Genomic DNA, 24,422 nt, shown 5'->3' on the forward strand with positions numbered 1-24,422 from the left:
AAGGGTACTTTGAGCATGGGTACACTATGGTAATAACACTTGAAGTGGGGAGGATCCTATACTCCCAAAACACAAACAATAATGTAAACAAACATTACCTCAACAAAAAATCTTCTTATTTAATTTTTATTTGTTGAAAACAACAAATTTATTCTAGTGGTGAAGACTTTAGCAATCAGTCACATACGAATAAAGGGGAATAGGTTAGTAAGGCCCACGCTGGGCCTTTCTGGTGGCCTACAGAGGGTTGAGTCTCAGCACTCCAACCACTGCAACCTGAGTTCGATCCCCAGCCAGGGAAGTGACCCACATGGTGCAGCAGACCTCTCCTGTCTTGTCCCCTGCTCCCCTCAGCAGTGTATTTCAGTAGACCTGTCTGTTCTCCGCCCCACTCTGTCTCTGGTGAATTCTCTCAACCCCCACATCTCTGTCCTATACCCCAGTTCCTGCATGCATAAATAAAAATAAATCTTTAAAAAAAAGTTCATACCATGAAATGGGAAAACTATTGTTAAAAAATAAACATGGTTAACTTTATTTACCTATGAATAGAATTACTGTTTCATTCTAAGATAAACAGGGCTATATCCCAGATGGAAGGTTTACAAACCCCAATATTCTTACTGATCTCATACGAACTAAAAAAGCTATTCAGATGGCTGAGTAGGAGGCAAGAAGTCTGAATTTTATTTTTCATTCTGCTGCATTTAATGACATCAAGGTATATGCAGAAACAAATAAATGGCCCAACAATAAACACAGAACTAATAATCACAGAAATCACTCTAATTACCCTGAGCCTAACTGTGGAATGCAGTACAGTTACAGCTATATCTTCAATATGTAAAATTAGTAAATAATGATCTCACATTATTTATTGATTTTACATATTTACTAATATTCAACAAGGCGTTCTATATACTATTCCTTCACTTGTCCCTTATAAATTAGCCCATGTAGGAACACAGAGAAAATGACTGAATAAAAAGACAAAATATTAATCTGATCCTTGCATTATGTAACTGTTTGAACTATTAAAGAATAAAAAGGAAAGATACCATCTTATTAAATACTGTATAGAAAGCTGAAATAAGATTATGAGTGGAGAGACTGGCAAAGGGCACTGCCATGCCAGATGTCACTGCCATGCAAGTCACCATGGCACAGACACAGGTGTTCCAGAAGACAATCCTGCTGCTGGCTCAGTGCGAGTGGGTAGGAGAATGTGAGCAATCCAGGCTTCTCCTGCTCAGGCCTCTCTCTGGGGTGAGTCAGCAATCTCACACCAAGCCTCCCTGTTCTGGAGGGTGAAAGACAAGTGCTCTAAGCTTGCCCCAAGTAACAGGCCATGCAGGGTTGGCCCAAGAACTATGAGGGTGAGAGACTGATCTCAAGAAGCTCCTGGACATGCCTGTGTCCTTCTCAACCCACATCATAATATTTCATTTCTCAAATCCAACCACCTCTGATGAGTGTCACACAGAATGGATCCTCATTAGAGTGCCAACAAGAGGGAACCAAATCAAACACTTGCTTGGAAAAGGTTAGTTCGTTCAGCACAGCTTTTAGTTATATTCTGGAGAGCAAAATATTCTTATGTTAATCATTGATTTTTTTTTAAAGAAATGGAAAATTACCAACTCATTCTGAATCTGACGCACTTGGTAATGTTTACAGTTTCCCAAGCACACACAAAAAAGGCTACGAATGCAGCCAACTCTGAACCTATCAAGCAAAACAACTATACCCCGATCAATCTGTGATGGGGCTTTTCTTCTCTCAACTTTTAATTCATTTTTGTAGGACAGTAGGGGATTATTTTGCAATTTATATAAACACACATGCTAATTCTGGGTCTTCTTTAAGTCCTTATCAATAGTACCTCCTAAAACCCATGCTTATTCTGCTTGACACTCTAAAAAATACCAAATCTGCATGAAATACAAAATGTGCTATTTGGTGTAAATGTGCAAAACAAAGAACATTAGAGGCCATAATTGGAAGATGTGTTATAATAAATGTTTTAACTTTCAAAGAATTATATAGCTGGACACCTCTCCCCACTTTTTTGAATAAAGGAATAAGAGACCTAAAGGAAGTAATCTCTCAAAGGTCACAAGTACCTAGAACAGAGATCTGGCTCAGTCTACTGCTCTATCACACTAGGCTCCTGTCAGCAATACAGTCTGCTTCAGACAAGCAATTTGGCCCAATTATTTAATAGTATCATTCTCCAAAACAGAGAATAGAGAGCAAATGAAAATGTAGTGATAAAGTAACTTCAACTGTATTTAAACAGATATTTCTTATTAAGAAATATATATTTGGGGCCTCAGGGTGCAGGGGTTGAAGACACAGTACTACCAAGCGATTATCAGCTACTACAACACAAATTCAATCCCCAGCCAGGGAGATAACCCACATGGCACAGCAGAGCTCTCCTGTCTCGCCCACTGCTCCCCTCAGCAGTGTATTTCAGTCAGTCTGCCCGTTCTGCTCCCCACTTGGTCTCTAGTGAATCTTCTCACCCCCCACACCTCTGGCCTATACCCCAGTTCTTATATGCATAAATAAATCTTTTTTAAAAAAGAAATACAGGTTTACAAAAGGTTAAAAAAAAAAAAACTCCCCTGAATGCCCCATCTCCAATATTCAGAATCATATACCGTGTGATCCTAACAAGATACCAATTACTTATACCAACAGCCCAACATCATCTCTCTTTTTTTTCCCCACAAAATTCCTTTATCTGTTTATTTCAGTCAACTTAGGAAGTCTACAACTCCCAGGCTGTCCTTGATTATCCCAACTGTCAGTCCCAGAAAGCTCCACATAACCTCTGATGTCATCTCCCAACTCCCAAAACCCATCCTTATGAAACTACAACCCATCCTTAGTAATGTGCCCTACATCCCCCCACTCCCTGCTCTACCTGGGCACACCACTTACAGGGTCTGCTGCTTTTCTTCTCAAAACTCATTTACACCAGACTCCTCCTTTCTCTGGCCCTGCCCTCACTACCAACTCTACCATGCTTTTTTTTATAATTTTTAGTGATTTAAATATATAGGTAAATGATCCTTTCACTGATCTGCCTTCTACTTCCTTGACCTTCTGTCCTACAGGACTATCCCCTCAACCTACCCTTGTCCCCTGTCCCTTTGGAATACATACCCCAGACCTTGCAGTCACTAACAGCGACAAGCCCTAATCTCAAAGCCCAGCAAATCCTCTAGCAATCAGCTCAACCATTTCCAACTTGCATCCTCTGGAATCCCAACCTATCAAGAATACACACTGATTCTGTTATCTTCCAGCTGTCCTTCATCCCTTCTCTGTCCTCACTTGCTCAAGTTGACACCACATTATTATAAAGCACCCTGATGTACTTTCTTGCCACCATACTTCTCCATCCCTCTGGAAAACTTCCTAGTAAATTCCAGGAAGGTTAAATCCAAATCTCCATCTCTCTCTCATCTCCAGCGGCTTTACCCAGCTGGAGGAAAATGCACAATTCTGCAACTGGCCTCACTATAAATTCTTGATCAACCCCTCAGGTGGGCCCTTGGTACTGGTAAGTTTCTCTTCTCGAACTGCACAGTTCACGCCTTCTCTCTTCTCCAACCTCTACCATCCCCTTACTCTCAAACTACAACTATTCAGTTGAGAAAACAGCAGCCAAGAGAATCACTCCTGCCTCCACTGTACCCAACCATCTGCCTGTCTCCCACACTGCTCTCCTCCCAGTTACAAATAATGTACACTCTATGACCTCTCCCTATCAAAAAACAGTCCCACTCAGCAATCTTACTTCTAACTCCTGCATCAGATATTTTCCCCTCATTACTTATATCCCTTCAGTATCGACACAACTGTTAAAGACCGTGACACCGAAGGTCCTTGGTGTCTCTCTAGAAAAGAATTTCACAAAGCCCCAAAATGATGCCAGCAACAAAGTTTTTTTTAGGAAGTGATAGGATAGAACACTGCGAGAAGCATGGGCAGTCTTAGGAAGCAGGAGAGCTGCACTGAGCGGTGAAGCAATAGGGCTTTTAAAGATTTTTCCTTTCTGGGTGGAAAGGAGTCCCTCTCAATTATGCATACCTCACTCCCATCACTCCTCCTGATTCCAGATTAATTGGAACTACCTGCCTCCCTCTTTCCAAGTCCAGGGAAACTAGAAAAGACTCTTCCCAGGCCTTCCTCCAGACCTGCGGACCTTATCTGGTCCTTGGAACAAAGCCACTGGCCCAGGTAGACTGTCAGATCGTTCATACACAGTTGTGCTCCTCTGGGAGGAGTGTGTGAGAGTCCCTTTCTATCCTTAATCTGCCTACCTACCCTCTCAAGAGACGAAGGCTCTGTTTCCCCTCCAAAGCTTTTATCAAATCATAAGTAACATCACAATTAAAATGAAATTCACTGGATTCCCCTGCTGGCATTGAGGCTCTCTTTTACTGACTGGAGGAAGAGGGCAGTAGCCTAGATAAAGCTTAGCAAAAATGCAAAGGCTTGGAACAAATGACCTTTCTGGAAGCCCAAGGTAACTAGGTACATCAGGGATAGAAAAGCACAGCATATAGCTACCCTGATCAAAAGAAATACACATCTTTGTTAAAAGCATATAATTTTTTAGCAGTTATTTCTTTGCAAACTCTGTAGTTCAGCCACATTCTCCCATCAAATAACAGACCAAGCACAAATGGCCAACTTCTGCTAAACAGAATGAACATGAACAGAACAGAAATCATATGAAACCCAAAAACTCCCCCAAAGTGTGAGACATACTCATGATTTCTGGCATTTCAAGACAGAAACACTACACTTGGATTATTATTTATAAATCTTTCAAGCTTCTGAAATGACATTACTAAAAAAAAAAAAACCCTCAAATTTCTTTATACCGTAGAAATTAAGATTTTTATTTATATTATTTTCAGTCTTTCTATATTTTTCTTAAGAAAGGAAAAATGTAGGTAAAATCCAGACTGGTTAGAAACTGAGATCATGATCATCATCATCATCATCTCATCATCTCAGGACCAGAGTAATATTTTTTATCATCTGCTTTTAAATTAGAAATGAAACTCTCTTTCTGGTTTACATGTTTTCACTAGTAAGGCTTCCTGTCTTTTAGAAATGTCATCACATTTTAAAGTCCTAATTACAAAGCCACATATTATTTTTAACTACAATTTCTCTAGAATCCAAACTAAACCATCTTCATTTAGCTTAGGTGGCAACCTGTTTTCCCAAATCTGTTATCAAGTGGTTATCTACGAACTGTATTAGAAACCAAAAAATACTGATTTTTAAGTTTAGAATTTATTTAAGATGCACTTTTGAAAATGCCAAGAAATGAATTAAGATGCAATTTTGAAAATGTCAAGAAATGAAATAAGCAGCAACCTTTATCTCTAACAAGCAGAGTAAGGAACCACAAACAGTCCTAGAGCAATATCCAGAGAGGTCAACTGTAAGCTCCCAATACCGTCAGTGTTCCAGACCCACAGGGATACAGAGCACCAGCCCAGAACTGTCAGTGTTTTGCCTGATCCCAGTAAGCCTGGGCCAAGGGAGTTGACACTACTCTCCACCAACAAAGAACCAGTAAAGAAGGGAGCCACTCATGAAAAACAATTTGATGTGACAGCTCACGACAATTTTTGTTCATGAGTTTTATGTTCAAAATATACACAATATGGGCCTCCCCGGTGGCGCAGCGGTTGAGCACTGGGTTGCGAAGCTGCCCGCAGCCTCTGTGGCGCCGGTTCGATCCCCGGCTGCTCCCCGGCCACTGGAGGAGGGTCCCACATGGCGCATGGCGCGCAGACCTCTCCTGCCACCCGCTGCTCCCCTCAGCAGTGTACTTCGGTCCTTCTGCCTGCTCTGCTCCCCGCTCTGGCTCTGGTAAATTCTCTCACCCTCCCGCGCTTCTGACTGTACCCAGTGCATGTATAAACAAAACAAACAAACAAATAAATAAATAAATAAAGCATGCCTCTATAAAAAAAAAAAAAAATATACACAATACATGACAAATATATTGCCATGTTCTTACTAAAAGCAGGGAAATGACAAAGGAGTGACTTCTTTCACACAGATGTGTTCAGGAAGTCAGACAATTTAGCATACTTTAAGTACTATTTAAATTAACTGTTCTACCTGTACACCTATGTTTACTGCAGCACTACTTACAATAGGCAAAACCTGGAAACAACCCCAATGCCCAAAAATAGATGACTGGATCAAGAAGATGTAGCTCATATACACAATGGAATATTATTCAGCAATCAAAAAAGATAAACTCATGCCATTCGCAGAAACATGGATGGAACTAGAAGGAATTATGCTCAGTGAAATAAGCCAGAGGGAAAAAGAAAAATATCAGATGGTTTCATTTATAACAGGAATATAGGGGAACCAAATAAGACATCAGTGTGAAAAAAACAGCAACAGTACAAAACACAATAAAGCAAAAACAGACAATTATAAATCAGAGACATCCTGCAGGGGAGAAGGAGGGAGAGGGATCAGAGGGAGGGGAGGAACACAGGGGACTGAGGTGATGGTGCAGGGTGCAATGGTGAAGGAAACTCTATGGGGACTACACTGGGGGGTAGGGGGAAGCAAATCATCATTTGTTTAAAAATGAACTATGAAGTGAAAAAATGAAAAATAATAAAAATAAATAAAATAATGAATAAATTAATTGTTCTATATTGGGGATAGGAAGGGAGAATTCACATTTTTCATTGAAAATTTTTCTCCAATGTCTAAGTCAGGAATTACTAGGTATTTGATAAGTAAAGCATTTTTAAAACATTTGAACTTCACTGATCTGACATCTCACTTTCTTTTATATTGAGCAGGTACTAATCAGCAAAGAACCGTATCTATTAAAAATTGTATTTTTAGAAGTCTACAGTCTAGTTTAGTTCCAAATTTTCTGTTTAAGCTCCCATGAGACAAATACAAAAATGTGCAAAAATTTTTAGGAGTTGTTTATTTTCTAATAGGACCTTTGCTTATGAGAATAAAGGTTGCTACATGTAACAACCCATAAAATATGAAAAAATTTGAAGTATGAGAGCCTACAGAGTACAACTCACTCTCAAAGGCTCAGGCTAAAGGTAGTATGTAAGAACGACAAATAATAATAAAACACATGTGGCAAAATATTAACAACTGGGAACTGAACAAAAGCCCATCTTTCAAAATATGGGACTTTATGGAAAAGTACTTTCACTCTCACTATTTTATAACTGTTGTACTTGGAAATCAGAAGTAAGGTCCTTTACTAAATTTCTAATATTATATTTTAATAAAGAAAACTTAACCTTTCCAGAAATTTTATATTTCAAGCAATTTAAATAAGTGTAATTTTAACACGTCCATTTCTACAACAAAGAAGTTTACGGGGTAAGGCGGGGATAGAATTACCTTTTTGCCATGAACATTTACCACTTTTGACTTTCCCTATAGGCTTCTGGTAGAACATATAGGGATGTTATTCATTTTTTCCACAGAAGTAACTTAAGATACTTCGACTATATTTCTAAAAATGGGGCCTTTCAGAAAGGTGCTAACATCATATCAACAGAATGAACTCTAGATTGGCAATCACAATACTTTCACCTGGAGAAAAATCACACTTCTCAATGTCTTAGCCCCATAGCCATAATAGAAATAAAAACATCCATTGTTAAGCAACCTTCATGGGGATACAAACTAAATGGTGTGTAAAAGAAATGTCTTAAAATAATGATGTTATATGAAAATCTAGATACATTTCTGCTGATTTTATAAATTAAATCTCTCTGGTAGGATAATTTACAAGTGCATTAACAAATTCAGGCAATGTGTATCAGAAGTAAAAAACCAGAACTGGAGAGCCAGTGTTACTCTACTTTGAAGTCTGCTTCTGGATCCATTGTTGCTGCTCCCCAGGATCTCCCTATTTTCAGGAACTGGAGGTCTCTTCTGGAGCCTTTTGATTTTCTTCCCACAGGCAAATGTCACTACTGGATATGTTCCAAGATTCAAATGTTCAGTGACTAGATGCCATTAACAGGGTTCTAGAACACTGGTATAAGCTGCACTCAGAAACCTTTAGGGCAGCTAGGAAAGAATCACCTAGGAGACATGAGAAGTAGAAAGCAGAGATGGAAAAATTCAGCCTCAGGTTGTTTTATAAGAAAAGTTTTACTTGAACACAGCCAGGTCTGTCATTTACATCTTGTCGATGATCTGCAAAACCAATGCAGTACTGAACAGTTAAGACAGAGATCACATGGCCCTATAAAGAAAAGATCTACTGATTCCTGGTTTAGCGTTAAGGATAAACTAAGGAGAAAGGCCAACACTGGACACAGATGTTTGGGAATCACCTAGATATGGGGAAAGACAGATGGTATTCCCCAGGTGAAGAAGAATGTGTAAAGCCAGTTAATCTTTAGAAGTGTATAGAATAAAGGAATCAGATGCCAATCAGATGCTTCTGATATACGTAATACTCTTTCCTTACTCCTGATTCCCCAAAGCAGTTTTGGGGAAAAAGGAACAATTTTCTCAGTTTACTATTTTCATTCCTTCCTATTTTTTATTATCCATCTAAAACTATAAAAATTTTCACAACTTCTTAAGAGACAGTGTAAAGTTCCTAACCTGAAGACAAAACCTAGAAGCATGCCTCTAAAAATTCAAGGGGAGTAGAAACCACAGTTAGATATTTATACTTTTAAACACTGCTACAGATCTTTTGACACCCTTGAAATTGCCAAGTGGTCTCTGCTACATTCATACTTAAATTTTAACAGGGTATTTTTAATAGTCAAGCAACTGAATCAAAAAGCATGCTATAAATGTTGAGCCTAAGGCCACAGTTATGGGAAAATATGATTTGAAATGATCAAGTCTTTGCCTGAATAAACAAATAGAAAGGAGCAACAGGACACAGGACCATCAAACTCAGTTTCATCAAGTCAAAGTGAATGTAAAACTTTAAATGGAAATTTCAAATCATAAACTTATAAACCAGGTTTCTGATAGGGAAAGAAAACATGAAAAAGGAAAACTACCTCATTTTTTAAAGTTTCTGAAAATTTCATTTTCATCAAATGGGTAGAAATCAAAATTGGAATAAGTTCTACAGAGGTAGTATTTACCAAAGGATCTCCAAAATAAAGAGGAAAATAGCAATATGCAGTAAGTAAATGCTCCTTCTTCAAGTGTACCTCAGTGATACCCTCCTGCTGTATCATGAAATAGACAAAGTTGGCACTTTTTTTTCCCTCCATTACCGTTCCTTATGCTCCCTGCACTCCCTCCTCCCTCAACCTTAGAAACCTCAGAAACTTTATCAGTGTCTGCTAGTTTTTAAAAGTATTTTGCCTGCTATGTAAATACCCAATATTTATCTTTGTCATTCTACTTGCTTAATTACATATAATTCCCTCCAAGTCTTTCCATTTTGCTGTAAATGACAAAATTTTACCTTTCTTTATAACTGAATAATATTCTATAGTATGGATATACCACCTGTTCTTAATCCAATTCCCTATCAGTGGACACTTAGGCATTTACTAAATACCTGCTTCAACAGTGAGAGATTCTGTGTATTTCACTTATAATGTACAGACACACAGTCAGCTAAGAAAGCATACAATGTGGTTGAAATGGCCCTGATAATATGAAGAGGCAGGTGCCATAAAAGAGGTTATTTTCACATTCACAGTAAATATATTCTCCCCATTCTGAAGAAAGATATAATTTAAGTTTTCTTTTTGTGTGTTGTCTTTGTTTTTAGTATTAGTGTAATGTTGGCTTCGTAAAAACTTATTTGGTAGTATTTCTTCTTTCTCAAATTTTTGAAAGAGTTTGTGTAGGATAGGCACTAGTTCATTTCTGAACATTTGATAGAATTCATTTGTGAAGCTGTCTGGTCCTGGGGTTTTGTTTTCGGGGAGGGTTTTGATCACTATTTCAATTTCACTGCTTGTAACTGGTCTGTTTAGGTGTTTTATTTCTTCTTTATTTAACTTTGGATGATTATATTATTCTAGGAATTTGTCCATCTCTTCTAGATTACTGAACTTGTTTGCATATAAATGTTCATAGTAATTTTGATTATTCTTTTGATTTCTTTTGAGTCTGTAGTAATTTTTCCTCTTTCATTTATGATCCTGTTTATTTGTGTTTTCTCCCATTTTGTCTTTATGAGCCTAGCTAGAGGTTCATCTATCTTGTTTATTTTTTCAAAGAACCAACTTTTGGTTTCATTGATCTTTTGGTGTTTTTTTTGTTTTGTTTGTTTAATTTCTATTTCATTTATTTCTGCCTTGATTTTTATTATTTCCTTCCTTCCTTCTACTGGTTTAGAAGAAAATACAGGTAAAACACTTTATGACATACCTCTCAGTAACATCTTTAAAGACACATCCCCCAAAGCAAAGAAAGTAAACGAAAAGATGAACAACAGCTAGGATTATATCAAACTGAAGTTTCTGTACCGCAAAAGAGACATTAAGCAAAACAGAGACCTCTTACAGACTGGGAGAAAATTTTTGCACTCCATACAACTGATAAGGGAGTGGTCACAAAGATCTGCAAAGCACTCACAGGACTCAAAAAACAAAACAAAACAAAAACAAAAAACAAAGTGAACAATCCAGTCAAGAAATAGGCAGAAGAGCTAAAAAGAAACTTCTCCAAAGAGGAAATGCAAATGACCAACAGGCATATGAAAAAATGTTCAACATCAGGGAACTGCAAATCAAAAGTACAATGAGATACCACCTTACACCAGTGAGAATGGCACATAGCAAAAAAACAGGCAACAACAAATGTTGGCAAGGATATGGAGAAAAAGGCACTCTCCTACACTGCTGGCGGGAGTACAAACTGGTCCAACCACTATGGAAAGCTGTGTGGAGATTCCTCAACCTACTAAAGATAGAGCTTCCATATGCTCCAGCAATTCCACAACTAGGAATCTACCCAAAGGACACCAAAACATTAATTCAAAAGGAAACCTGTTTATTGCAGCACTATTTATAATAGGTAATACATGGAAACAACCCAAATGCCCAAAAATAGATGACTGGATCAAGAAGATGTAGCACATATACACAATGGAATATTATTCAGCAATCAAAAAAGATAAACTCATGCCATTCACAGTAACATGGATGGAGTTACTATGCTCAGTGAAATAAGTCAGAAGGAAAAAGAAAAATATCAGATGGTATCACTTATAGGAGGAATATAGGGAAACAGATAAGGGATCAGAGGAAAAAATAATAACAAAAAAAATTGGCAGGCAACTATAAATGAGAGACATTCTGCAGGGGTGGGGAGGGAGAAGGATCACAACAGGGGAGGGAAGAACACAAGGACTATGGTGATGGTGCACAGGCAATCTGGTGATGAGAATTCTATGGGGACTACCCTGAGAGGAGAAAGCAAACATTGTACAAAACCAAACAACGATATAAAATATATATAAGTAAATAAATTATATTTTAAAAATTTAAAAAAGATATCATTGAAGCTACGAGTTAAGATAAAAACAACCTGTCTAATATCACACAGTCAGGGAGGACCTACATCAGCAATTTTTTTTTTTTAAGATTTATTTATTTATTTATTTATTTATTTATACAAGCACCAGGTACAGTCAGAAAGCGGGAGGGTGAGAGAATTCACCAGAGCCAGAGCGGGGAACAGAACAGGCAGACTGACTGAAATACACTGCTGAGGGAGCAGTAGGGGAGAGGTCTTTGCGCCATGTGGGGCCCTTGCCCAGCGGCCAAGGATCGAACCGGTGCTGCAGAGGCTACGGGCAGCTTCACAGCCCAGCGCTCAACCACTGTGCCACCAGGGGAGGCCCCTACATCAGCTATTTTGAAAGTCTTAACTTTTTAAATTAATGAAGATCCCAAAAAGCTATGGCTAGTGTGTTACAGCTATTGATATTAATCATACTGGAAATTAACTCAGAAATTTTAATGGCATTACTTTATTTAAGTTAATTTTGTTATAATAAATTGTTTCTATAAAAACGCATTTCTCAAAACAAATAAGGCTAAGAATGATATTTCACAATTTACAAATCTCTCTAATGCCCAGCTTCAGACAACAGTGAGGTTATCCTAACTACTTTAATCTGTGACAATAAACTGCTTTGGTTGAAGTACAAAGAGAAAATCTGACTTCACACATATGAGTTCATGAAAGGACAAAGAATGTTTTGAATAGCCTTCCCAGATAAATATAAATATTCTTCTTTAACACTATGCCCAAACTTGACAAGTATTAGTTTCTTAAAGGTTAGGTACAAGTATTTAATCTGAAATTACGTCAATGAACATTATGTGCTCTGTTACATTAAAATATATTGGTCTAATTTGTATTTTGAATGAATATTTTATTCAAGCAAGATTTTGTAACACTGTATGTTCGTCATTTGAAAAACATCAATTCACTGAGTTATATGCACATCTTCTAATTACTAACACATTTCACTTTACAGTATTTTTCTGAAAATAATATTAATACCAGCCCCAACACAAGAGAACAATCTGTAAGGAAGAAGCTGTCAAACTCAGGTAGCAAATACAAGTTTTCCAAAATTTTAATTTTGCATGAAATTTTAGACTCTAATGTTGGCTACATATATCGCCAACTACTTCCTTAAAGTCACAGGGTGACTTCTGAGGAAAACATCTCCCTGAACACCTTTAAGTCAACCATCCCATTAAAAAAAAAAAAAAATCTAGTTTCGTTTGCAATTTCATCATACCAAGTGCTTTTCCTTGAGAAAAACCACTGTACAATGGAGCAAAAATGCTTCATACACACTATTTCATTGCATAAAGTATAAAAAAAGATACTCAAGAGGCAAGATATAATAAAACTATACTTTGCATTGCTTTCCTGAGAATACTTGGCGGTTAAATCCTTTTTCTTTTTTACTGCAATTGGTTGGCAGTAAAAAATATACAACTAGTACCACTTGCTGCTACTGCTTAATGAGTGCCAAGGAGCCACCAGTGTTACCATTACTGCAATGTCAACACAATGAAAAAAAGCAATGGGTTGACATTATTTTGAAAGTATTCTTGACTTCATGAACTACCATCCTGAACAAACGAAGAACTACTTTGTGAAGGCAAAACTGATCTACATTATCTAAAGCAGCTAGAATAAAAGTGCATGTCATATAAGGGTAAAAATTAAGTTCTATGGCAACTGGACTAACAAGGAGATCAAAGAAGAAATTAAAAACTTCTTTGAATTGAATGACAAGGAGGACACCAATTTCATAAATGTATGGGATGCAGCAAAAACAGTAAGAGGAAAATATACAGCAATAGAGGCTCACATCAAGAAACAAGAAAGAACTCAAAGAAACAACCTAATCTCGAAGCTCAAAGATCTAGAAAAAGAACAACAAAAAAACCTCAAAACCAGTAGAAGAAAAGAAATAATAAAAACCAAAGCAGAAATAAATGAAATCGAAATTAAAAAAAAAACAATCCAAAAGATCAATGAAACCAAGAGCTGGTTCTTCGAAAAAATAAATAAAATAGGCAAACCCCTAGCCAGGCTCACAAAGGAAAAAAGGGAGAAAGCACAAATAAACAGGATCAGAAATGAAAGAGGAGAAATCACAACGGACACAGCAGAAATCAAAAGAATAATCAATAACTACTATGAACAGTTATATGGAAACAAGTTCAACAATCTAGAGGAGATGGACAAATTCCTACAACTCTATAATCACCCAAAGCTAGATAAAGGAGAAATAGAATACGTAAACAGACCAATTACAAGCAGTGAAATTGAAATGGTAATCAAAAACCTCCCCAAAAACAAAAGCCCAGGACCTGATGGATTTACAAATGAATTCTACCAAACATTCAGAGACGAATTAGTGCCTATCTTTCACAAACTCTTCCAAAAAATTGAGAAGGAAGGGATAATACCAAACACTCTATGAAGCCAACATTACACTAATACCAAAACAGAACAAGGACAAAACAAAAAAGAAAACTACAGGCCAATCTCCCTAATGAACACTGATGCAAAAATCCTCAATAAAATTTTAGCTATCAGAATCCAACAATGTATCCATAAGATAATTCACCACGACCAAGTTGGAGTCATTCCAGGGACACAAGGATGGTTCAACATCCGAAAATCAATCAACGTTATCCAACTCATCAACAAAAAGAAATATAAAAACCATATGATAATATCAATAGATGCCGAGAAAACTTTCGACAAAGTGCAACACCCATTCATGATAAAAGCCCTTGAAATTCTTGGGATACAAGGAACATACCTCAACATCATAAAGGCCATATATGACAAGCCAACAGCCAGTATCATTCTCAATGGTGAAAAGCTGAAAGCATTTCCATTAAGATCTGGAACAAGACAAGGATGTCCACTCTCACCACTGCTTTTCAATATAATACTGGAAGTTGTAGCCAGAGCAGTAAGACAAGAGAAAGCCATACAAGGAATCCAAATAGGAAAAGAAGAAGTCAACCTATCACTATTTGCAGATGATATAACATACATGGAGAATCCCAAAAACTCCACAGAAAAACTAATTCAACTCATCAATCAGTTCAGTAAAGTGGCAGGATACAAAATCAACATGCAAAACTCAGTAGCCTTCCTAAACACAAACAATAAATCTGAAGAAGAAGAAATCAAAAAAATCCATCCCTTTTATTATCGAAACAAAAAAAATCAAATACTTGGGAATAAATCTAACAAAAGAGGTAAAGGACCTATACAAAGAAAACTATAAAACACTGTTAAAGAAATAGAAGAAGACACAAAGAAATGGAAAGACATCCCGTGCTCATGGATTGGAAGAATAAACATTATTAAAATGGCCATCCTACCAAAAGCAATATACAGATTCAATGCTATTCCAATCAAAATTTCAATGTTATTCTTCAAAGAAATACAACGATTATTGATGAAATTCATATGGAATCACCAAAAACCCCAAATAGCCAAAGCTCTCCTGAAAAAAAAAAGAAGGGAATGGAGGCATCACACTCCCAGACTTCAAACTCTACTACAAAGCCATAATCATCAAAACCGCATGGTATTGGAACAAGAACAGACACACAGACCAATGGATTCAAATAGAAAATCCAGAAATAAACCCACAGATTTACGGTCCACTAATCTTTGACAAAGGAGCAAAGAATATGCATTGGAGCAAAGAAAGTTTGTTCAATAAATGGTGCTGGGAAAACTGGGTCGCTACATGCAAAAGAATGAAGCTTGACTACTACCTCACACCATACACAAAAACCAACTCAAAATAGATTAAAGAACTAGACATAAGATCTGAAACCATAAAATACATAGAAGGAAATATAGGCGAAACACTACGTGATATGCACATCAAAGACCTCTTTACAGACACATCACCCAAAGCAGTGATAGTGAAGGCAAAGATCAACAGCTGGGACTACATTAAATTAAAGAGCTTCTGCACAGCAAAAGAGACAATGACAAAAACAAAGAGAAACCCCACCGACTGGGAGAACATTTTTGCACACAACACTAATGATAAAGGACTGATCACAAAAATATACAAAGAGCTGATGAGACTCAACAACAACAAAGAAAATAACCCAGTCAAAAAATGGGCAGAAGAGCTAAAAAGAAACTTCTCTGAAGAGGAAATGCGAATGGCCAACAGGCATATGAAAAATGTTCAACATCACTTGTCATCAGGGGAATGCAAATCAAAACTACCATGAGATACCATCTTACACCAGTAAGAATGGCACATATTAAAAAAACTAGCAACAACAAATGTTGGCGAGGTTGTGGAGAAAAAGGAACTCTCCTGCACTGCTGGTGGGAGTGCAAACTGGTCCAACCACTATGGAGAGCTGTGTGGAGATTTCTGGACCTACTAAACATAGAGCTTCCATATGATCCAGCAATTCCACTCCTAGGTATTTACCCAAAGGATACAGAAACATTAATTCCAAAGAGCACCTGCACCCCTATGTTTATAGCAGCACTGTTTACAATAGCTAAACTTTGGAAACAACCCAAATGCCCCAAAATAGATGACTGGATCAAGATATGGTACATATACACCATGGAATATTACTCAGTATTCAAAAAAGATAAACTCATGCAATTTGCAGCAACATGGATGGTGCTGGAAGGGATCATGCTCAGCGAAATAAGCCAGAAAGAAAAAGAAAAATACCGGATGGTCTCACTCACAGCAGGAATCTAGAAAACTTAAATAAGAGACCAGGAAAATGAATAACTATAAGAAAGTGAAAATCAAAATCAACAAAAAACTATGAACCAGAGACACTTTATGGGGGTGGGGGATAGGGGGTAGGGAGGGGAGGGATTGGGGTCAAAATAAGGGGGTTGCAATTGTATGGGGAATATAAAAATAAAATTTATTAAATAAATAAATATACTTGGAAAGCAAATAATACTGTATACATAAAAGGAAATTAGGAAATAGTAAGATTTTCAAAAAAAAAAAAAGATTATCATTAAATAAAGTACTTGGAAATGACCTGATGTTTTAATCAACACAACTATAAGAAACCAAACATTAAACATATTAATGCCAGAAGAAGAGATTTTATCAATTTTACTGCTTTCTGGGAATGGAACTCCCTTTATAGCTATCATATTTATATCTACTTACTGTTTGACTCTCAGACTCTTCATGGAAACTTCTCTACTAAAGAAGCAATGTGTCATATGTAATTTATTGTCAAAGTGACTGATTCCAAATGATTACTGTGAAATGAAATAATATTAACTTGGCTACAAATTTTTAAAATGAAATATAAGATAAACCATATAACACGATAAACTATAATTCAATATTCTCTACCACCAAAATACTTCCTTTCAGAAAAAATGGATGACTAGGCTTATAGCAGAAAAATTAAATATGTCATCAGATATCTTAGAATTCCTTCTCTGGAATCTAAAAACACCCACATAAAACACTGAATATCTCCCTTAAAATGCCATGATGCAGGATTTCAAAAATTTCTTTAGTTTCTAATGTTCTATTATAAATCAAGAAAACACAACCAGAAAACTAAAGGAAATTTAATTATTAAATTAGCAACCATGACACTTTCCTCTCAGGGTAGCAAAATGCACAGGTTTTATAGCTGAATGATTCGTAGAAATTCTCATATCTCTAAATATGTTTCTTTACCTTCATTTTTTTTATCAAAACTTATCCATTGTGGGGGCCTCCCTTGTGATGCAAGGGGTTAAGCACTGTTCTATGAAGCAATCCACAGCCACTGCAGCACGAGTTCGATCCCCGGCTGGCTAGAGAGCAACCTACATGGCACAGCAGACCTCTTCTGTAGCGCCCACTGCTCCCCTCAGCAGTGTACTTCTGTCAATCTGCCTGTTCGGTCCCCCACTCTGTCTCTGGTGAATCCTCTCATCCCCCACACCTCTGGCCTGAACCCGAGTTCGTGTATGCATAAATAAATAAATCTTAAAAAAAAAACAAACTTATCCATTATGAAGGTAAATACTAAGTAAAAAAAGGAAACAAAAAATGTAGAGCAACACCACCACTACCACCACCACCACCACTCATATTACAACTCAAAATAAATCCTATAAACATTATGGTAAGCTTTATTCCAGTGCATTTTTAAATAATTACAGTAGTGTATGGAATATACAAAATATCTATAGTAGCTTTTGTTAACTACTTTGTTAACTTAAAACATACCACATGCTTGCTGCAGAGTATTTAGAAAATACAGTGGGGGGACCCCAATTCTTCCATTTTGTAAACACATTTTGTATATCCTTCCACACTTTTTCTTTTAGTGATACAAAGCTGTACTGTGTTTTATGAAAAATTATTTTAAACAGCACTGGAACGTTTCTAGACGTTTATTGAAAAATAATATAAAGAAGGACTTCCTACAGAAAATATCTGGGTTTCCTTTTCTTTCAATTGTGTTTTGCTGTGCAAATTCTTTTTTTTTTTTAAGATTTATTTATTTTTATACAAGAGCTGGGGTACAGGCCAGATGCGTGGGAGGGTGAGAGGATTCACCAGAGACAGAGTGGGGAACAGAACAGGCAGACTGACGAAATACACTGCTGAGGAGAGCAGTGGGCGAGACAGGAGAGGTCTGCCTCGCCATGTGGGATTCTCGCCGGCCGGCCAGGATCGAACCCACACTGCAGAGGCTGCGGACAGCTTCACAGAGCTGTGTTCAACCCGCTGCGCCACCGGGGAGGCCCTGCTGTGCAGATTCTAAAATATTTACTCAGGTCACATAAATTTATAGATTTATAATACAGTTACTTAACTTTTTTATTAATGAAACTATAACTGCATTAACTTTTACAACCTATGCTCTCTCCTTTGGTGGGCCCTCAGTACTCAGAATTATGTCATAGAACAAGACCTCTCCTCTAGGCTCAAGACCAGTTGTCCACTGAAGAGATCCACTTGGATGTCTCAAAGGCAACGCGTACTCAAATATATCACCCTGCCCTCCCAAAGTTCTCTCTTCCACTGTTCCCTGAAGTTTGTGAATCCATGTGATCGTACAAACCAGAACATAGTCCCCTTACCCAACATATCCAACATATTCTGTCAGTGTTACCACTCAGCTTCATTTCCATCATCTTTCACCCACACAGCTCATTTCTACATATCCAATCCAGATTGTTCTAAGCTATTCTCCAGTGCTGCCAGACACTCTGGCAGATAGCTGGCTGTCTATCTCACATATCTTTTTCTCCCTCCTTCCTTTCTCCTTCTTAAATCCCTCAAGGGTATCTCACTGCTCTTAGTATAAATACTAAAAGCATTAAGATGTCTACATGGCCATGCTTAATCTGGCCCCTGCCTGTCTCTCATAACTCACCCTTCTGTCCCTTTCTCCCTCCTTAGTTCCAGATTGGCTTCCTGATGGCAATAATTCACATGTTTTTCCCTCTATTCAAAGCATCCCACACCACCACTCCATCCCTAATTCATCATTTAGATCTCAGCTCAGTCATCATGTCATCAGTCAAATCTCCCCTGAGCCCCGGGCCATGTCAGGGTCTCAGGGAATGCACCCAGTACTCATCCATCAGTGGTTTGATCTGACTAAAGTCCATCTCCGCTGCCTGACTATAAAGGTAAGAGCAACAACAGTATTTTTTTTATTCAATATGTTAACCAAAAGCTTGACATGTAGTATAGGCATATAGCTATATAGGCTACATAAAGCTTGCATATAGCTATTAAATGACTGAAATAACACATAATCAGAATGTACTTATAACAATACATATATATAAAGAATGAGTCAATAAAGTTCAGTTTATGCTGCCACAAACTGTAAAGTGTTTCGCCAACTTTCATTACTTGGTATTACCAGGCATTTTGCCAAAAGAAAGGGGAGTTTAGAGGTTTTGGCTAACTGACTCCTGCCCCAGGAGCTGCTGCCAGGTCCAAGTTGGGGGTGTGTGGTTCAAGACAAAGCTCGTGGTGCTATGTTTCTCTCAATAGTTGGTAACTGCTAATACTTGGTTTGCTGCTTTTCCCTAAATCTCAATGACGGATACAATTTTAAACTAGATTTCAGTCTGTCTTGCCAAGAACTCTGACAGTCTCCTGATGACATTATACCTTATTTTTAGCAAATCTTAGAAGCTATTTATTTACATACTAATTAATTCATTTATAGACATGCTATTTATTTTCCTATCTATAGTATGGGTGCCTGCATAAGAATATTATTTTATACATATACAAAGTAATTAGTATTTATGGAGCACTTATTATGTGCCACAAATCATACTATAGCTTTACATGCATTATTTCAGTTATAATGCAAGACTTTTAGGAAGATTCTATTAACATGTCCATTTTAAAATGTAGAAAATGAGGGATCCAAGAAATACGACACCTTGCCCAAGGATACAAGTGCTAAGTGGCAGAGACCCATTTCTCTATTATAAGAAAGATTTCTAAGATACATTGGTGCACTCTTCTAAAGTATAGTTGTCTCATATGTAGAGCAGAAATAAGATCCTTTTAATATTTGGGAACTTTAAGTTAGTAATTAAATGCAATAGACCCTATGACATGGGTCTCCATCACCTCTTCTGAAAAATTCATTAGTTAACTTTACTATACTGCTCAATACAAATAAGGAGCACCTCAGGAGCTTGAAAATAGAAATGCTATATTGGCTTTGTTTTTTTAATAAGAGAAAAAAATCATCTTTAATTTAGTCTTTCCATATCAAAGGCAAACATTGGGCATACACAGACCTAGTGCAATGGGTTTCTTCTAAGATCATCTTCACCAAGGAATGAGTTCTCAGGCCAGATGTAACTACATTCAATAACAAGCATCAAAGAAAAGGGGGGAAGCTACAAGAGTAATAAAGTTCATTTTTTAAGTTTTTTGAAATTGTCTCTTTTGGTTGTACCCTCGCTAGCCTAGCTGGAAACACACATTATGAAAAAACCAAAGTCCCAGAGTAACTCTCTACCCAGAACATGGTGTAGTCAGCCCAGATGCCCCAGACAGACTGATGTGAGTAAAGCCTGGAAACCCCTAGTTAACTGTGAAGCGCAGACTTCCCTGTGACCCTGGCTGCTACAAAATTGAGAACCAAAGTCATGACAAGGTCTGAAGTCACTCGAGAATTATGTGAAGCCTCACTTCTGTCTTATTTTATGTTTTCAACCTCGGTTTTCCATTTTCTTTCATTCTATTTTTAATTTATGACATCATGTACCTAGATATCAAAAATAAGGTATGATCACTTCCTCAAATGGTTACAAGGGGAGAAACGTGACCTAAACATTATTCACTCTTCCTCATTCATTAGAGGGCCCTATTCCACACCAGATAAAATATGCACCCTGGGTGCAGCAATTCTCAATCCTGGCTGTACATTAGACTTATCTAGCAAGTTCCAAAAACACAGATGCCTGGGTCCACCCAGGAAGTATCATGTTCAACTGGTCTGGGATGGGGATCAGAACTGGCAGATTGTCAAAGGCACTAGAGATCCACCAGGCAGCTAAAGTTAAGAAGCACAGACCTGGGGGTAGCCTTAACTAAACAGCATGCCAGACCAGCCACTTTCATAAAAGACCCAACAGGGGTCACAGTCTCTGGAAAGTACCACAATTCTTCATTCTAGTATTTTAGGCCTCAGCCCAGCCAGGTACCAACTCTGTCCTATGGCAAAATTCATTCCTTGCAGCGTCTCTTGAGTACTGCAGTTTAAGCAGTGGACTAATCTACAATGCTTAGTAAATTTGTCATAGGGACTATTGCATTTAACTTAAAGTCCCCAAATATTAAAAGGATCTTATTTCTGCTCTACATATGAGACAACTATACTTTAGAAGAGTGCACCAATGTATCTTAGAAATTGTTTCTATAACTGTGGTTCCACCTGTGTGGGCTGAGACAGGAAGCACTGAGAGGCACAATGGCTTTTCTTCATTATAATTCAATCCAGTAATTATAACATACTGCGAGGACTATTGTAATACATAGGAGGTTGGAAATTTGGCTCCTTCAAGACAAAATTGTTAAATATTTTCTGTCAGTGCTTGCCTGTGCAGAAATTGTTAGCATATGATCAAGAGGTACCCAGAATCTCAAACTTAAGGGGTGCACACTGTAAAACAGGATCTTGCCATCCACCATATAAAGACAAAGGAGGCAACTTTTACTGTGAAATATCCTTAATAAAATTAGTGTGCATAGAAGGAAAAGAACATATTCCTAATAATAATTTCCCAATAAAACACCCAAAATAAACCATCCCCTCCTAGGCAAATATCTAGCCAAAAAGGTAAGCCTGATGTTGGGCTGCTGAAGTCTGAAAGCCTGCCACAAATCTATGGTGACTTCTGCCAGGGAGCCACAGGACAAAAGGAACAAAATCAAAGTCAAGATAACAGCTGTCATTGTCTCTGCCAAGGACAGTCTTCCCACATCTCTCACCTATGGGTCTCTCTTAAGTGTCTCCACTTGTCTGTTCTCCACCTGTCTCCTTCCATGTCTCCTTCCCAGTAGGACCAGTGTGAAAGTCAAAGCCTGAGAGAGAAGAACCCCAAAGCCCACCTGCCTTTTGGGTTATAAAGCTTCACCTAGCTACTCAATTCTGCCCTAGGTCCGAACAGCTAGTACAAGGTGGATGCATGTAAGGGGGCAGGGAAAATAGCACCCGCTTATTGCGCTATGCCTCCCCTTTCAAAATGATTGTTCAGAATATTGCACCAGGGTGGAAGAGATTCAAGGATGGCAGAGTTTTCAGAAAGATTTTTGGTTTCCTGTTAACATTTTATTTTTAAGACAGCATTTCAGGAAGACTGATTTCACTGGCTTATAAGTCAGTGAAACTACTGATTCAGCATCAGAGAACTTCCAGATAACTGAAGCACTAATAAACTGTACTGTTGATAAAATTTTAAGAGCATTTTTAAAAATATATGTGTACAAGTCTCCCTTCCTAAAGAGTATTTTATTTTTTTTAAATAATAAATTTTATTTTTATATTCCCCATACAATTGCAGCCCCCCCATTCTGACCCCAATCCCTCCCCTCCCGCCCCTCACCCCCCAAAAAGTGTCTGGTTCATAGTTTTAGTTCATAGTTCATAGTTTTTTGTTGATTTTGATTTTTACTTTCTTATAGTTATTCATTTTCCTGGTCCCTTATTTAAGTTTTCTAGATTCCTGCTGTGAGTGAGACCATCTGGTATTTTTCTTTTTCTTTTTGGCTTATTTCGCTGAGCATGATCCCTTCCAGCACCATCCATATTGCTGCAAATGGCATGTGTTTATCTTTTTTGAATGCTGAGTAATATTCCATGGTATATAGGTACCACATCTTCTTGATCCAGTCATCTATTTTTGGGCATTTGGGCTGTTTCCAAAGCTTAGCTATTGTAAACAGTGCTGCTATAAACATAGGGGTGCAGGTGTTCTTTGGAATGGATGTTTCTGTGTCCTTTGGGTAAATACCTAGGAGTGGAATTGCTGGATCATATGGAAGCTCTATGTTTAGTAGGTCCAGAAATCTCCACACAGCTCTCCATAGTGGTTGGACCAGTTTGCACTCCCACCAACAGTGCAGAAGAGTTCCTTTTTCTCCACACCCTCGCCAACACTCGTTGTTGCTAGTTTTTTTAATATGTGCCATTCTCACTGGTGTGAGATGGTATCTTATGGTAGTTTTGATTTGCATTTCCCTGATTACAAGTGATGTTGAACATTTTTTCATATGCCTGTTGGCCATTTGCATTTCCTCTTCAGAGAAGTTTCTTTTTAGCTCTTCTGCCCATTTTTTGACTGGGTTATTTTCTTTGTTGTTGTTGAGTCTCATCAGCTCTTTGCAGATTTTTGTGATCAGTCCTTTATCATTAGTGTGTGCAAAAATGTTCTCCCAGTCGGTGGGGTTTCTCTTTGTTTTTGTTATTGTCTCTTTTGCTGTACAGAAGCTCTTTAATTTGATGTAGTCCCAGCTGTTTATCTTTGCCTTCACTATCACTGCTTTGGGTGATGTGTCTGTAAAGATGTCTTTGATGTGCAAGTCACGTAGTGTTTCGCCTATATTTCCTTCTATATATTTTATGGTTTCAGGTCTTATGTCTAGTTCTTTAATCCATTTTGAGTTGATTTTTGTGTATGGTGTGAGGTAGTGGTCAAGCTTCATTCTTTTGCATGTAGCGACCCAGTTTTCCCAGCACCATTTATTGAACAAACTTTCTTTGCTCCAATGCATAGTCTTTGCTCCTTTGTCAAAGATTAGTTGACCATAAATCTGTGGGTTTATTTCTGGATTTTCTATTCGATTCCATTGGTCTGTATGTCTGTTCTTGTTCCAATACCATGCAGTTTTGATGATTATGGCTTTGTAGTAGAGTTTGAAGTCTGGGAGTGTGATGCCTCCATTCCCTTCTCTTTTTTTCAGGAGAGCTTTGGCTATTTGGGGTTTTTTGTGATTCCATATGAATTTCATCAATAATTGTTCTATTTCTTTGAAGAATGACATTGAAATTTTGATTGGAATAGCATTGAATCTGTATATTGCTTTTGGTAGGATGGCCATTTTAATAATGTTTATTCTTCCAATCCATGAGCAGGGGATGTCTTTCCATTTCTTTGTGTCTTCTTCTATTTCTTTTAACAGTGTTTTATAGTTTTCTTTGTATAGGTCCTTTACCTCTTTTGTTAGATTTATTCCCAAATATTTGATTTTTTTTGTTTCAATAATAAAAGGGATGTTTATTTAGGAATCAAAAAAACCATCCCTAAATAGAGTATATTAAATGGTATTTTGCCTGTCCCTGATGCGTGCTAAAATAGTAGTCATAATCTCC

General features: G+C 37.5%; 1 protein-coding gene across 8 annotated transcripts in view; it reads right to left on the reverse strand.

Moving 5' to 3' along the window:
- Positions 1-24,422, reverse strand: part of CCNY (cyclin Y) — a 205,585-nt gene that overhangs the window by 92,879 nt on the left and 88,284 nt on the right. The window contains exon 1 of one of the 8 annotated variants that reach the window (XM_054694996.1): positions 16,724-16,747. The exons of 6 other annotated variants lie outside the window; for them this stretch is intronic. The gene's annotated coding sequence lies outside the window, so the exon portion shown is untranslated. Of the gene's footprint in view, positions 1-7,910; positions 8,032-16,723; positions 16,748-24,422 lie in introns of those variants that run through there. One more of the 8 variants, XM_054694997.1, reaches the window with a different exon arrangement.

The sequence above is a fragment of the Talpa occidentalis genome, unplaced genomic scaffold, assembly GCF_014898055.3.
Source record: "Talpa occidentalis isolate TD23 unplaced genomic scaffold, MPIMG_talOcc4v2.1 talOcc4.14, whole genome shotgun sequence".
NCBI classification, from domain to species: domain Eukaryota; kingdom Metazoa; phylum Chordata; class Mammalia; order Eulipotyphla; family Talpidae; genus Talpa; species Talpa occidentalis.